This window comes from Neolamprologus brichardi, chromosome 12 (assembly GCF_056152115.1).
Source record: "Neolamprologus brichardi isolate AB-2024 chromosome 12, ASM5615211v1, whole genome shotgun sequence".
In the NCBI taxonomy this organism is placed as follows: Eukaryota; Metazoa; Chordata; class Actinopteri; order Cichliformes; family Cichlidae; genus Neolamprologus; species Neolamprologus brichardi.
The window spans coordinates 11,198,958-11,213,520 of NC_142115.1; the positions used below are offsets into that span (position 1 = coordinate 11,198,958).

The following is a 14,563-nucleotide window of genomic DNA, read 5'->3' on the forward strand; positions in this document are numbered from 1 at the left end:
GTTATACGTTCCTTCTGCTTTTCTCTGAATAGGGGATTGTCTTTATATTTCCTTATGACACATTCTCTTTTTCTCTCTCTAATTTTAGCACTTTCTCTATACATCTTTCTCAAATGTTCTCTGTGTTTCTCCTTATAGGTAGCATTTAATTTATACAGTTCATTTCTGTACAGACTCCTTTTCTGTCTGTGATCAGGATCATTAGACTTCCTAGTTGAGTTTTTTTTCTTTGTCTTGAAGCTTTCATCAAACCTGTACATCTGCCTTTCTTTCATCTTCTGATTTTCCTTTCGTTGTGGTACTTTTTGTTGGGTCAATAATCTTCTCCTCATTTTTTGCCTTTCCTGTTTATTACGTTTCAGCAGTTTATCTGAGAGTTCCTCTGTTATCTTAGTTGAACAGGAGGCAGTGCTTGAATCATTCTGAGGAACAGAATCTGGTGTTACCGGAGTTTCTCTCACAGAAGATGCAGAGGTTTCCTTTTCAAAATAATCAGAAGGATGATGGTTTTTTCCAGGAGCAGCTGTCTCATTTGAAGAATCAGCTCTGGTTGACATTACTTCACTGGTTAAATCTTTGGTCACAGGTTTCCGTGTCTGCTTAGTGTATATTTCGGACTTTAATTCATGAACACGTTCATTTAACGCTGGTGCTGGTGCACTTGTAGCTGTTTGTCTGTATTCGGATGTTTGATTAGCATCTCTTTTGTCAGCAGCGTTTTCACTGTGAAACTCGATGGGCTGTAGCTCATAGGTGCAGGTTGGTGCGATGCTAAACATTCGGTACAAACGTTTGATCCTGTCAATCATGTCATTAAGACGTGCAAATTTCAACATAACTGCAGTTCCACCACTTACACTTAGCAACAATGGCATTCCTGTAGACTTACGTGGGTGAGGGTCAAAATATGCATATTCACCAGAAGTCAGCCTGCAAACTGCGATGACTGTTCCTCCCATGACTAGCAAAGCGTAGCGAATGTCTGAAACCAAACACTGTAGTCCCTGTTCAAGACTCGGAAGATGATCTGTACCATCGAATGTGCCATAACGAGCAAACTGAGACATATCCACTTGATACTCGCGTCTGCGGCTGGTGACCACTGAGGGAAGCTCATCACAGGCTAGAAACACGCTGTTCACAAACCTCTTTCTGGCATCTGAGTACACTGCATGGCCTTTGTCCAACACACGGTTAAGATCTGCTTTGGTAATGAATTCATCCTCGTGTAAGAATGACAGGAAAATCAAACTGTTCGCCATGCATTGCTGATTCCGGTACTTTCCATACTTAGGAGAGGCCTGGCTTCGGGATGCACAGATACTACTCACTTGTGGATGACTTTCAGTGTTTGTAACTTCTACATGAGACGGTCCTGGACCATCATGCTGTGTTTGTACAGTTACCTGGGGTTCAATATGGATTACCTGCATAACTTCAGGCTCTGGGACAGACACTGAGGGAACACCTCTCTTTACCACATTTGCATAAGACACTGTGGCTGTCTCTCCATCATGCTGTGTTTGTACAATTACCTGGGGTTCAATATGGATTACCTGCATAACTTCAGGCTTTGAGACAGACACTGAGGGAACACCTCTCTTTACCACATCTGCATAAGACACTGTGGCTGTCTGAACACTGCTCTGCACTTCTGTGCTGGGAAAAGTTGAAACACACACCTTTACCTGCTCACTGCTCTGAGAAACATTCACCTGTTCTTTCTCCTTCTGACGTCTAAGCTTCTGGGACTGTGACCTTTGACCTTTTCTTGGCATTTTGCTGAAGTACAACCTGGAGCTTATATGTGGTTATACACAAATGTAAACAAAACTCAACCTTGAAACACAGAAAAACGTATAACTCCTCAAGTTACTGTTAAATCTGAGAAATGTACTATTAAACTACTTTAAAATGTTTTTTATGAATATAGAAATAGATGTTAAAAAGCTGATTTGTACTCCAAACTCAAAATAAAGGAAATTCAATGTTCTCTGGAAACAATTTGGTCCGTTTTATTGTAGCTCTTTTAGAAACGGTATAATTTTACTTCTTATATATTTTTAACCAGACTGGTAAATAAATACAACTTCTGTAAAATGATATGCAGAATAAATCTCAACAATCAACAGGCTATAATAAAAGTCTTAGCTCTTAGGGGAGTTTATGTAAATCTTTCAGATATCTAAAATTTAAATCAAATATATGGAGCTTTGGTGGTGTGGTGATAAGATGACTGGCGATGAGGATTCTTCAGCTGGATGTTCTGCAGCAGTCAGGAAACAGGAAGTCTGGGTCCTCAGGCGCTTCTCGATGACAATACTAACTGAATACTTACACTGAGTGACAAAATGGGTTTGTCCTTAAATAATAATACTATAAAGTTGCAGTCAAATGTTATAGCCAATGAAACAGACTAGAAAAATGTATTTGGATCTAATTTATTATTTATCTGAATGTATGTATTACAAAATAACCAGATTGTCTTATTACAACTAAACTTTTAAAAAGGTGATATTTTATATAATTGATCAAAGTAAGCCAAACTAGCAGTGTTAATTCCAAAGTCTAATGCAAAATTAAAATGACTAATGTAGGGCTGTGTAAGTAGTTTCTACTATAAGTTCTACTGTAATTCTACTACTGTATATTCAACTTTCTACTTGTAATTTCCAGCAAAATGACTGAATGTGAGAGTTTAATGACAGGAAAGAAGGAGCAGTAAGAGCAGAGATCTCTCAGAATTCTGTAACAGATAGATCAAGTACTGATAACTTGGATTTCTGAAAACTTGGATTCTCAAAACTTGGATTCTCAAATTAGATAGAGCAGTAGAGATAGAGGGATACAAGATGGAATGGCTGTCAAATTAGATAGAGTCGGGAGAGTGATAGGATAGACAGAATTGCTTATAATGATAGAGAGAGAGGATCTTCTGCAGCAGGTCACCTGTAAGACACAAAAGGCCTGGAATTAGTCGTATTTCCAATATGCTTGTATTTATATTCTTCAGACTATATGGCACACCTAAAATCCTGTCATTTTCTCAAAAATACACAATGTGCTTAGTGTATCGATTCTGGTTGTGCTTACTGACCTCGAACGGGATTTCTGTGGTACACAGCGCTCAAAATTCTGTCAAATATTTTAGTAAGACTTCTGTAAGCTACAAAGCTGCGCCGCTTGATGTATTGTCAGAGCATTATGGCTTCCATAGTCAGGACCCTCGCGGAGTAATTTGTACGGTGCTTCAACATAACATTATGGTGTGTGTACAAGGACCTGGCACGTGCTAAGAGACATGCTTATGAAGCAGATTTCAAACTGATCAACCAATGAAGAGTTTGATGGATTTGTGGATGAGGAATGAACTGAAGAAGTGAGTGTAATGTTCTGTATTTTATGTGTTACAACTGAACAGTGTTGAGAGTTGTTTGTGAATGACTTGAATAAAGTTTGACTTATCTGACTGTTTTGTTTGGCTTAATGTGCCTTAAAAACAGACTTGTTTATTGACATTATGCCTTATAATTTCAAAAATACAGTACATGTAGGGCTTTAAATAGTAAAGAGTTCTACAGTAAATTATTGGACTGAACAGAATGACAATGTTTAACAAATGATGGTGGAACTGTTATAAGGACATTTTTACGTTCTATTAAAACAATAAACTAAGTCTATAAACTCAAACCAAGACGTGCTGCTACAGTAACTTACTGTAAATATTATATGGTCCAAATAAACCCGCACACTGAGGTTACAGCAGACAGTTTCAGGCCTCCTGCTTTAAACACTTTATATCCATTAAACTCAAAATTATTTATAGACTGGCCAAAAAGAACAAAAACTTTCTCACATTTGCCTAAAAACATCTTGATGATCAGCAAGAGCTGTGCGGACTCACGGTACTAAACTGAATCTTCTAAAGTGAGAGAAATATTTCAGAAAAACACCAGCATTAAAGTCAAACATGGTGCTGTTACTGTGATTGTCCAGAGTTCCCTTACTACTTCAGGACCTACATCAACTCATCAGGTCCTGGGCTTAAGTTTAATCACACTTGGGATTTGCAGCAGGAAATTGATCTGAAGCACACAAGCAAGTCCAACTGAATGTCTTGGTGTAGACTAACCAGAGTCTCAACTTTAATGAAATTGAGATCCTTGAAAAGATTTCAAAACACTATTTTGGACCTTAATTAAGACAACTGAAATTAAAGTGGACCAAAATCCCCCAGTGATGTAAATCAGTCATTACTAGTTACTATAAATGCTTGATGGTAGTTGTTGCTATCAGGGCTTTCACAGCTGGGTATTAGAGAACAGATAGCTCTGGTTTGGTTTTCTCTTCTTCAAACATGAAATCATCACTTTAAAACTGCTTTTTTTGTATTTATCCAGGTCATCCTTGTTAGATGATTTGAAACGTGACAAAAAAGCATGAAAAAAATAATCTGCAAGGAAGAAAGACTTTTCCCAGCACTGTACCTCAGACAAAACCTATACTTACCAGACTTGAGACGATCAGATCAGTTGCCTAGAGAAAGGAAACAAAACATCAGATCACTGTTTAATGATTCAAACCGTTGAGCCTCTTCACACACAATCCAATTTACTGTGACATTAAATAACTAGTCAAATCCTCAATTTCTTCATGCCTTTATGAACTCACTGTAGTCTAAAGAGGGCACAATTTAATTGCAGAGTCTCAGATGGCTTTAACATGTTTAATAAAAACATTCATACTACAGAATTGCAAAGAATAGGCACCAATATTTGTCGGCACAAATGCAGGATATACCAAATATTTCGTACACAGAAGCTTTGTGGCTCCAACATTTTCTATCATAAGTCAGCTCTAATAAAATGTGAAGAACGACAACTTTTAATCTAATTTCAGATTAAAAATGTTGAATACAAATTAATCATTTAAATCAGAAGCAACAGAAAACCACAACAACAACAGTAGCGCACCATTTTTTTTTAATGAAAATTTCTTAAAATATTACACTAAAAGGTCATTCCATTGTATTTGTTGCTAGCAATATTTATGTGTTTTGCAGTATATCCCTTTTTGGCAACATTTATATTTAATTTTAAAACATTGGCTTTAATATACCTACTCACAACTGTACTTCTCTTACATTTTATTATTGCTTAAGTGTTTAAGCTATCATTTATAGGCTACGTTCACACTGCAGGTCTTAATGCTCAATTCCGATTTTTTGATCAAATCCAATTTTTTTGTCTGCTCGTTCACACTACAAATAAAATGCGACAGCAAACGCGCTCTAGTGTGAGCGCTCAAAGCGGCCCGCATGCGCAAAAGAAGACGTCACACACAACGCGCTCTGTTTAGACCCAGAGCAACAGTATGTTTGACTGATGGTCGTTAATATAAAGACTTGTTTCGGACTTTACGTTTCCCAATTTTTGCTTTAAGTTATTTTGTTATTTACATAATAATGTAAATAACCTAATAATTATCCTTATTGCTGTTTTAGAGGAGCGGTGTTGCAGATTTCTGTCAGAATCTGCAGATTATACAGAACAAATAAAATGTTCACGTTGTCTTCCCAACAGTTTCACTGACATCTACAATGGATGGCCAGGAAGCGTTCGCAATGTCTTCTCAGGCGCTTCTCTGGTGCTGATAATTGGCGTCTGTCTTCTGTCAGTGACGTAAAAGACGGATTTAATGCGACATGACCATCAAACAGCAGTCGCTTTCTAAAACATCGGATATGTCTCGGATTCAGTACCACATACGAAAGTGACCCAGATCGGATTTTAAATTATCGGATTTGTGCCGTTCACACTTTCATACCATGATACCATTACTGATACCAACATGACAAAAAAAATCTGATTTGATGCGCTTTCGCCTGCAGTGTGAACGTCACTCAGGCAAAATACTTCTAGTGTTTTGACTTTTTTGGCTAATTTATAAGTGGAATGAGAGAGAAAATAAAAATCGATAGCTGTGGTGCTCTTAAGTGTTTAAGGTACCACCTATACTCACACTTGAATCCACAAACATAAGGAGAAATCGAACAACTGCATAAAGATATCTCTGACATTTAACTATGTTTGGACTTGATAAGCCATCAAAAATTAAAATCAGACATTAATGGGCTATTAAACTTCATTGACATTTTCAGGGGCAGTCAGTGGTCCTGTGTGGGGGCTTTGCTGCTACAGATTCTAAATCCTGACTATTTGTCTTTGCCCATGAATGAATGGCAAGATAACACAAATAGCCAAACTACTGTAAGTAAATTACTAAACATTATCATTACTGTCTACTTACCAGCAAAGGCCAAACCAAAGATCTGTTCACTCTGTGTAACAAAAGACAAAGAACAAAAATACAGGCTCAGATAACTCCAATCAGCATTAGAGTCAATATTGCATCACTCTCTGTAGTCAAAAACATTCTGGAAACTTCTTTGTTTACCACAGCTGGAATACAAACAACAACTCTCCTCTGTTTTCTTTTTCCGCACCCTAATAAAGATTATCATCTTCATAAAGGTAATATGTAGTTTTATCCATTTGCAATAAGCCACACAAGTTTCTGAGTCATGTAATGCTCCACAATTTAGGTTCAGTTACATAAGAGAGTAGATATTGTAACCAATGATTTGCTACACCTGGCACTGCACACTTTATTAAATGGTGATGTCACAATTTAAAAGTAGGCAACAATCACAAATGATAGCTTGTATGGAATGTTTGTAGGTTTTAACATTTGAGGTGGCCTGCATTCAAATTCTATTAACACAATAAAAACAAACAGAGTCTATAAACTTACACCAAGATGTGCTGCTACAATAACTTACTGTAAATATTATATGGTCCAACAAAACCAACACACTGAGGTTAGAGCAGACAGTTTCAGGCCACCTGCTTTAAACACTTCAGATCCACTCAACTTACATTTATCCCACAAAAAACGTGCCTTAATCCCCAAAATTCTCAAATCCCTGTGTCTGTGTGTACTTGCTTGGGACAACAGTATATCATAATATCTGGGGTTCCGTTAACATAAAACATAAAACAATTTACTCTGTATGAATTTTGGCAAAATGAGAGATTTGGAGACAGCTAGTTTCTACGCAGCAGTTTCTACATATTTCAGTGACATTTGGGGCATGTTTGATACACAGCAATAAGCACTCCCCTAAATCTATGATAAACTTATCATAGCTGATATTAAGGCCTAATTAGCAAAATTTAGTATGATGATAATTTCTTTGTAGATCATTTCATGATAAAAAGAACAGAAATGAGTGCTGTATCTGAGCTGTTGCATGTAAGGTCTTTGCTGGAGATTCCCACATTTCTTAAACAAACAAACAAACAAACAAACATGACTTTCAGACACAGTTCATCTTTTGTAAATTAGGGCAGGATTATTAAAAAAAAACAAAAAACAGTCTTGATAAAAATATCAGGCCACTATAAAATTTCTTATGTTTATGTTTTCATCCCACCTATATTTTGCAAGTCATTATGACAAATTACAAAAAGCAGTTTTCAGGCAGTGATTTAAGGGAAAAAGCTTTTGAAATCCACAATGCCCTATCACCAGTGGTCTCAAACTCTGGTCCTTAAGGCCTGGTGTCCAGAAACATTTCTGTGTCCCTGTTGCAACACACCTGAATAACATTAGTAGGTCATTAGCAAAACTCTACAGAACTTGACTACATGCTGAGGTGGTAATTCAGCCATTTGATTCATGTTATAGCAGCTCATGAGTGAATGAACATGATGTAATGAAAGTACTTTTAGAAGTACATTTTTCCAAACACTTAAATTACTTAAATTTTAGTAGTCTTAGGGGATGCCACTTCAGCATACAGTCAAATTCTATACTCTTACTAATGACCTACAAATGTTATTCAGGTGTTTTGTAACAGGGACACGTGGAAAAGCTTCAGGACACCGGCCCTTGAAGAGTGGAGTTTGAGACCCCTGCCCTATGTGAATATTTAATTGTCCCTAAACTGCTAGCCGTGAGCTGCTCTAATGTGAAACAAACAGATATAGTTCTGTAAAGGTTTACTAAGAGATTTCTAAGGATTTGGAGACCCCAGAAACAAAAACCCTCACAGATGTTGTAGCTGAACAGGCAAAAACAAGTTGCCTAATAATACCTCGATGATAACCAAGAGCTGTGCTGACTAACTGCACTAACCTGAATCATCTATAGTGAGAGAAAAACACCAGCATTAAAGTCAAACATGGTGCTGTTACTGTGATGTCCCAGAGTTCCTTTACTACTTCAGGACCTTCAGGACCATCAACTCATCAGGTCCTGGGCTTAAGTTTAATCACACTTAGGATTTGCAGCAGGAAATTGATCTGAAGCACACAAGCAAGTCCAATTGAATGAATGAAACAAAACTCTTGGTGTAAACTAATCAGTCTGGACTTTAATGAAATTAAGATACTTGGTATGACTTGAAAACCCTATATTGGGCCTTAATTACGACTTTTTCCTTTTCTTTTTTTGCCTGTCCTGTTTGGATCCAATTAAGACAATTCTGAAATTATAGTGGACCAAAATCCCCCAGTCATTACCAGTTACTGTAAATGCTTGATGGTAATTGTTGCTATCAGGGCATCCACAGCTGGGTATTAGAGACCAACATGTTTTTACATTAGACCAGGTTGTTCTGGTTCAAAAATGAAATCATCACTTTAAAACTGCTTTTTGTATTTATCCAGGTCATCCTTGTTAGATGATTTGAAACATGTGAAAAAAGCATAAACAAAATAAATCTGCAAGGAAGAAAGACCTTTCTCAGCACTGTACCGCAGACAAAACCTTTACTTACCAGACTTGAGACGATCAGATCAGTATCCTAGAGAAAGGAAACAACACATCAGATCACTGTTTAATGACTTAGACTGTTGAACCTCTTCACACACAATCCAATTTACTGTGACATTAAATAACTAGTAAAATCCTCAATTTCTTCAAGCCTTTATGAACTCACTGTAGTCTAAAGAGGACAAACTTTAGTTACATAGTCTCACATGGCGATAACATGTGTAATAAAGGCATGCATACTACAGAAGTGCAAAGAAGAGGCACCAGTATTTGTTGGTACAGATTAGGGCTTTTTAGCTCCATCATTTTCTATCACAAGTCAGTGCTTAATAAAGTGTGAAAAAAAACACAACTGTTAACCTCATTTCAGATTAAAAATGTTGAATACCATTTAAAAAAAAAAAAAATAGAATCAACGGAAAACCTCATCAGGTTTTAGTTCTGATCTGAATATTGAAATCCTAAAATACATGTAAATTTTGACATGTCATAGTAACAACAGTGGCACACCATTTTTACAATTACAATTTCTTAAAAATTATAATAAAAAGTCCTTCCATTGTACCTGTTGGCAGGAATCTTTTTGTATTTTGCAATATTTCCCTTTTATATATAATTTTCAAACACATTGTATCAAGCAAATTATTAAGAAACTAATTTAAACTTAGTGTATATAAATTACACACAGAACACGAACAACTGTATAAAAACAGTTGTTCGTGTTCAAACATAAAAATCAGACATAAATGGCCTGTTAAACTTCAGGGACAGTCAGAGATCATGTGTGGGGCCTTTGCTGCTACAAGGTATAAATTCTGACCATTTGTTTTTGCCCATGGGTAAATGGTAATGTCACAAAAACCAAACTACGTTAGGTAAGTTGCTAAACATGTTACACAGTGACAATGTCATATTACTGCAGTTACAATTGCTGCTTACTTACCAGCAAAGGCAAAACCAAAGTTCTGTTTCACTCTGTGTAACAAAAGAACAAAAACACAGAATCAGACAACTGAAATCAGCATCAGAGTCAATACTGCATCACAATCTGTAGTGAAAAAAAAATCTGTTAAATTCTTTGTTTACAACAGCTTTACTATAAACACCCCATCTTCTCTTTCTGCACTTTATTAAAGATTTCTGTCTTTACTAAAGTGATGTGTTGTTTTATCCATCTGCAATAAGCCACAAAAATTCCTCATTAACGTAAAGCTCTAATACTTTGGTGCTATTACATAACACAGCAGATACCACAAGCAATGATTTGCTTGCACTGCACACTTGATCAAATGATAACATCACAGTTTCAAAGCATGCAACAATCACAAATGACACTTGATACTATAAATGCTTGATGGTAGTTCTTGCTATTAGGGCTTCCACAGCTGGGTATTAGAGACCAGCATGTTCTCACATTAGAACAGATAGCTCTGGTTTGGTTTTCTCTGCTTCATACGTGAAATCATCACTTTAAAAATGCTTTTTTGTATTTATTCATATCATCCCTGTTAGATGATTTGAAACATGTGACAAAAAAGCATGAACAAAATAAATCTGCAAGGAAGAAAGACTTTTCCCAGCACTGTACCTCAGACAAAATGAACTCACTTTAGTCTAAAGAGGGCAAAATTTAATTGCAGTCTCAAATGGCCTTAACATGTGTAATAAAAACATTACTACAGAAATGCTTTGATAAGCCTTTAAAATTAAAATTAGACATAAATGGCCTATTAAACTTCAGGGACATTTTTAGGGACACTCAGAGGTCTAGTGGGGGGGCTTTACTGCTTATAAATCCTAAATGTGTTTTTGCCCATGAGCAAATGGCAAGATATCACAAAAAGCCAAACTATTGTATGTAAATTGCTAAACATGTTACACAATCCCAATTTCATATTGCTTCAGTTACAATCACTGTTTACTTACCAGCACAAGCAAAACCAAGCTTCTATTTCACTCTGTGTAACAAAAGACAAAAATACTGGATCAGAAAACTCAAATTAGCATCAATACTGCATCACTCTCTTTTGTCAAAAAGATTCACTAAACTTCTTTGTTTACTACAGCTGGAATACAAACAACAACTCTCCTCTGTTTTCTTTGGTCTACATCTCATTTAAGATTGCAATAACACCTTTACATGAAAAACTGCACGATATATTTTTAAGGCTTTAATATTTGAGGTGGTCTGCATTCAAATTCTACTTCCTAAAATATTATCAACTGCACATAGTATCATTAAATATGCTGTAGTTTTAAAATAAATATCTATGTACCATACTAATAATAATATACTGCCATATTTTATTTATGTGAGGGTGGGCTGTTGTTTATTTCATTAATTTTCCACAAAGTGAGAATTTAAACTGTGCTGCAGATTTAGGTTGGCACAAACAAGCCTTCGTTAAACAGTTCTTAAAAATTAAAATGGTAAATGGCCTGTATTTATATAGCGCTTTACTAGTCCCTAAGGACCCCAAAGCGCTTTACATATCCAGTCATCCACCCATTCACACACTGGTGATGGCAAGCTACATTGTAGCCACAGCCACCCTGGGGCGCACTGACAGAGGCGAGGCTGCCGGACACTGGCGCCACCGGGCCCTCTGACCACCACCAGTAGGCAACGGGTGAAGTGTCTTGCCCAAGGACACAACGACCGAGACTGTCCAAGCCGGGGCTCGAACCGGCAACCTTCCGATTACAAGGCGAACTCCCAACTCTTGAGCCACGATCGCCCTAAAGTCTCCTGTTTAGAAGTTCTTAATATTCTTGGGCTATGTTCACATGTACACAGGTACTTTTGAAAACGGAAATTTTTCTATGCGTTTGCACCTTTCGTCCACACTTAAACGGCGTTTTCGGTGACTGAAAATGGAGATTTCTAAAAACGCTTGCCAGGATATTTTCGAAAACTCCATTTTTGCATTTATGTGTGGACAGGAAAACAGAGAAAACGCAGCGCCTTTTTTGACGTCACACCGTGCGCCACGTTATTGTTTCGGTGAAATGCATTTCTACAATACTGTTACTGTTAATTGTACTCTCTGCAGTGTTTAAATGCTTACATATACACACACAGTTACTGTCCCCCCTCACATATGACTCGGTTCTGCTTTTATGCCCCATCTTTGTTTGCTATTTCCCACTGAGGCTTCTAGACTTCTGATTGGCCAACATTTCTACACGGTTAGGAATATATCGCCATCTGTTGCTTTGGCATGTTGCTGGCAGCGTTTTCCTGCATTTATGTGTGGACGGGATTATTCTTTTAAAACCAAAAACGGAAAAATCTCAGTTTTCAAAAATACCCCTGTATGTGGGGACATAGCTTATGTTTAATCGTCAGTTTCTTCCTCCCTCCTTTCTCTTAATTAACCCACAAGACCTGGACAAATGTGACTCTTTTTCTCCCGTGTTCGGTCAGAGGCGTAAAATGGCTCCTTTGATCTTGCCGACAGCTAAAACTGAATCTATGGGGGTCGTTAAAAACGTTACAGCCTAAAGAATGAGGCGGTTTTAACCAACTGATTTGTGAAGAGAGCTAACTGCACCTTATTTAACAGACTGAAAAACACGAACACACCAAATGTAATTAATAAAACAATACAATAACCGTGGTTTACAGTCAAATGAATTATCTTCATTTCACACTGGGCTCATAAGAGCGCTAGGCGTTAGCATTGGGTTGTTAGCGTTAGCTCATCAAACACTGCTTTTACATACAAAAATGACAATTTTTCACTAAAAAGCAACCATTGTGTTACTTTAATATGAGTTATAACTCGGCTGGCTTTATAAATCACTAACAAGAACTGCTTAAATCGCGCAAACAGAGTATAGACATTTAGGAGAGGAGAGGAACAGCACTCACCGAGAGCGGACTCAACGAAGTGTGCAGAGAGGCGGATGTCAGCCAGTCAGGTAAAAAATGAGGCGTTCACGGGTAGTAGGAAATTCCATTATTGCAGAAATACTATAAAAAGCAGAAATACTGTAAAAAGCAGAAATACTATAATTTAGCAGAAATACTATAAAAAGCAGGAATACTATGATTTTACAAAAATGCTATGATTGAGCAGAAGTACTAAGCTGTAGTAAAAGTACTTTGATTTAACAGAAATACAATTATGGAGGAGTAATACTTTAAAATGGGAGAAATATTGATACACACACACATACACAGAGCCTAAAGGGAACAGTATTTGTGCCATGGAGTGTTAACAAGAATGTGAGGTCCATATTAGAAAAGCTGGTAAAATGATACAAGTTTGCAGAATTATAATAAATGATGAATATGAATTACTGGTGTGTGATAGTGTATTAATTTGTAGGGGAAAAAACATGTTGACCCAGGTGGGATTGAACCCATGACCTTCGGCTTGCAGACCCATGTCACTACCAACTGCACCACTGGGAAAGAGAGTGGGTGCCTGGAAAACAGGGTGATGAGCAGTCAGAATTAGATCGCGGTCAGAGGCAAAAAACGCCGTTTTTTGGAGTTACAAAACGTCGTGTAACTCAAAAGCTAGGTGGACTAGAAACATAATTCTTGTACTGGGTGAATCAGCGGACTTTGGTGTACTTTGACTGCGATTTTCATTGCTCTTTGTACATCCGTCACGGAGATATGACGAGAGAAGAAACGGCAGACCTCAGATATGATTGGCTGGCTGGGAAGCTGTGCAGGCCCCAATATGCAAATTTGAATGCCTCAAAGTAGAAATACTATATTAAGCACAAATACTATAAAAAGCAGAAATACTATAAAAAGCAGAAATACTATAAAAAGCAGAAATACTATATTAAGCACAAATACTATATTAAGCACAAATACTATAAAAAGCAGAAATACTATATTAAGCACAAATCCTATAAAAAGCAGAAATACTATATTAAGCACAAATCCTATAAAAAGCAGAAATACTATATTGAGCACAAATACTATTAAAAGCAGAAATACTATATTAAGCTCAAATACTATAAAAAGCAGAAATACTGTAAAAAGCAGAAATACTATAATTTAGCAGAAATACTATATTAAGCAGAAATACTATAAAAAGCAGAAATACTATAATTTATCAGAAATACTATAAAAAGCAGAAATACTATGATTTTACAAAAATGCTATGATTGAGCAGAAGTACTAAGCTGTAGTAAAAGTACTTTGATTTAACAGAAATACAATTATGGAGGAGTAATACTTTAAAATGGGAGAAATATTGATACACACACACACACATACACAGAGCCTAAAGGGAACAGTATTTGTGCCATGGAGTGTTAACAAGAATGTGAGGTCCATATTAGAAAAGCTGGTAAAATCATAAAAGTTTGCAGAATTGTAATAAATGATGAATATGAATTACCGGTCTGTGATAGTGTATTAATTTGTAGGGAGAAAAACATGTTGATCAAGGTGGAATTGAACCCACGACTTTTTGGTTGCAGACCCGTGTCATGACCAACTGCGCCACTGGGAAAGAGAGCCAGTGCCTGGAAAACAGGGTGATGAGCAGTCAGAATTAGATCGGTGAGAGGCGAAAAACGCCGTCTTTTGGAGTTACAAAACGTCGTGTAACTCAAAAACTAGGAGGACTAGAAACATAATTCTTGTACTGGGAGAATCAGCGGACTTTGGTGTACTTTGTCTGCGATTTTTATTGCTCTTTGTACAACTGTCGCTGAGATATGAAGAAACGGCAGACCTCAGATATGATTGGCT

At 36.9% G+C, this 14,563-nt stretch overlaps 1 long non-coding RNA gene across 1 annotated transcript; it reads right to left on the bottom strand.

The window, feature by feature from the left end:
• Window positions 1–1,990: 1,990 nt before the first annotated feature.
• On the bottom strand, window positions 1,991–12,853 carry LOC148100178 (uncharacterized). Its single transcript, XR_015719838.1, has 7 exons — window positions 12,713–12,853; window positions 10,765–10,796; window positions 9,782–9,813; window positions 8,843–8,869; window positions 6,310–6,340; window positions 4,510–4,536; window positions 1,991–2,949 (listed from the first exon to the last, which is right to left on the bottom strand). It is a non-coding gene; the product is annotated as an uncharacterized LOC148100178 (long non-coding RNA).
• Between the last annotated feature and the right edge of the window lie 1,710 nt (window positions 12,854–14,563).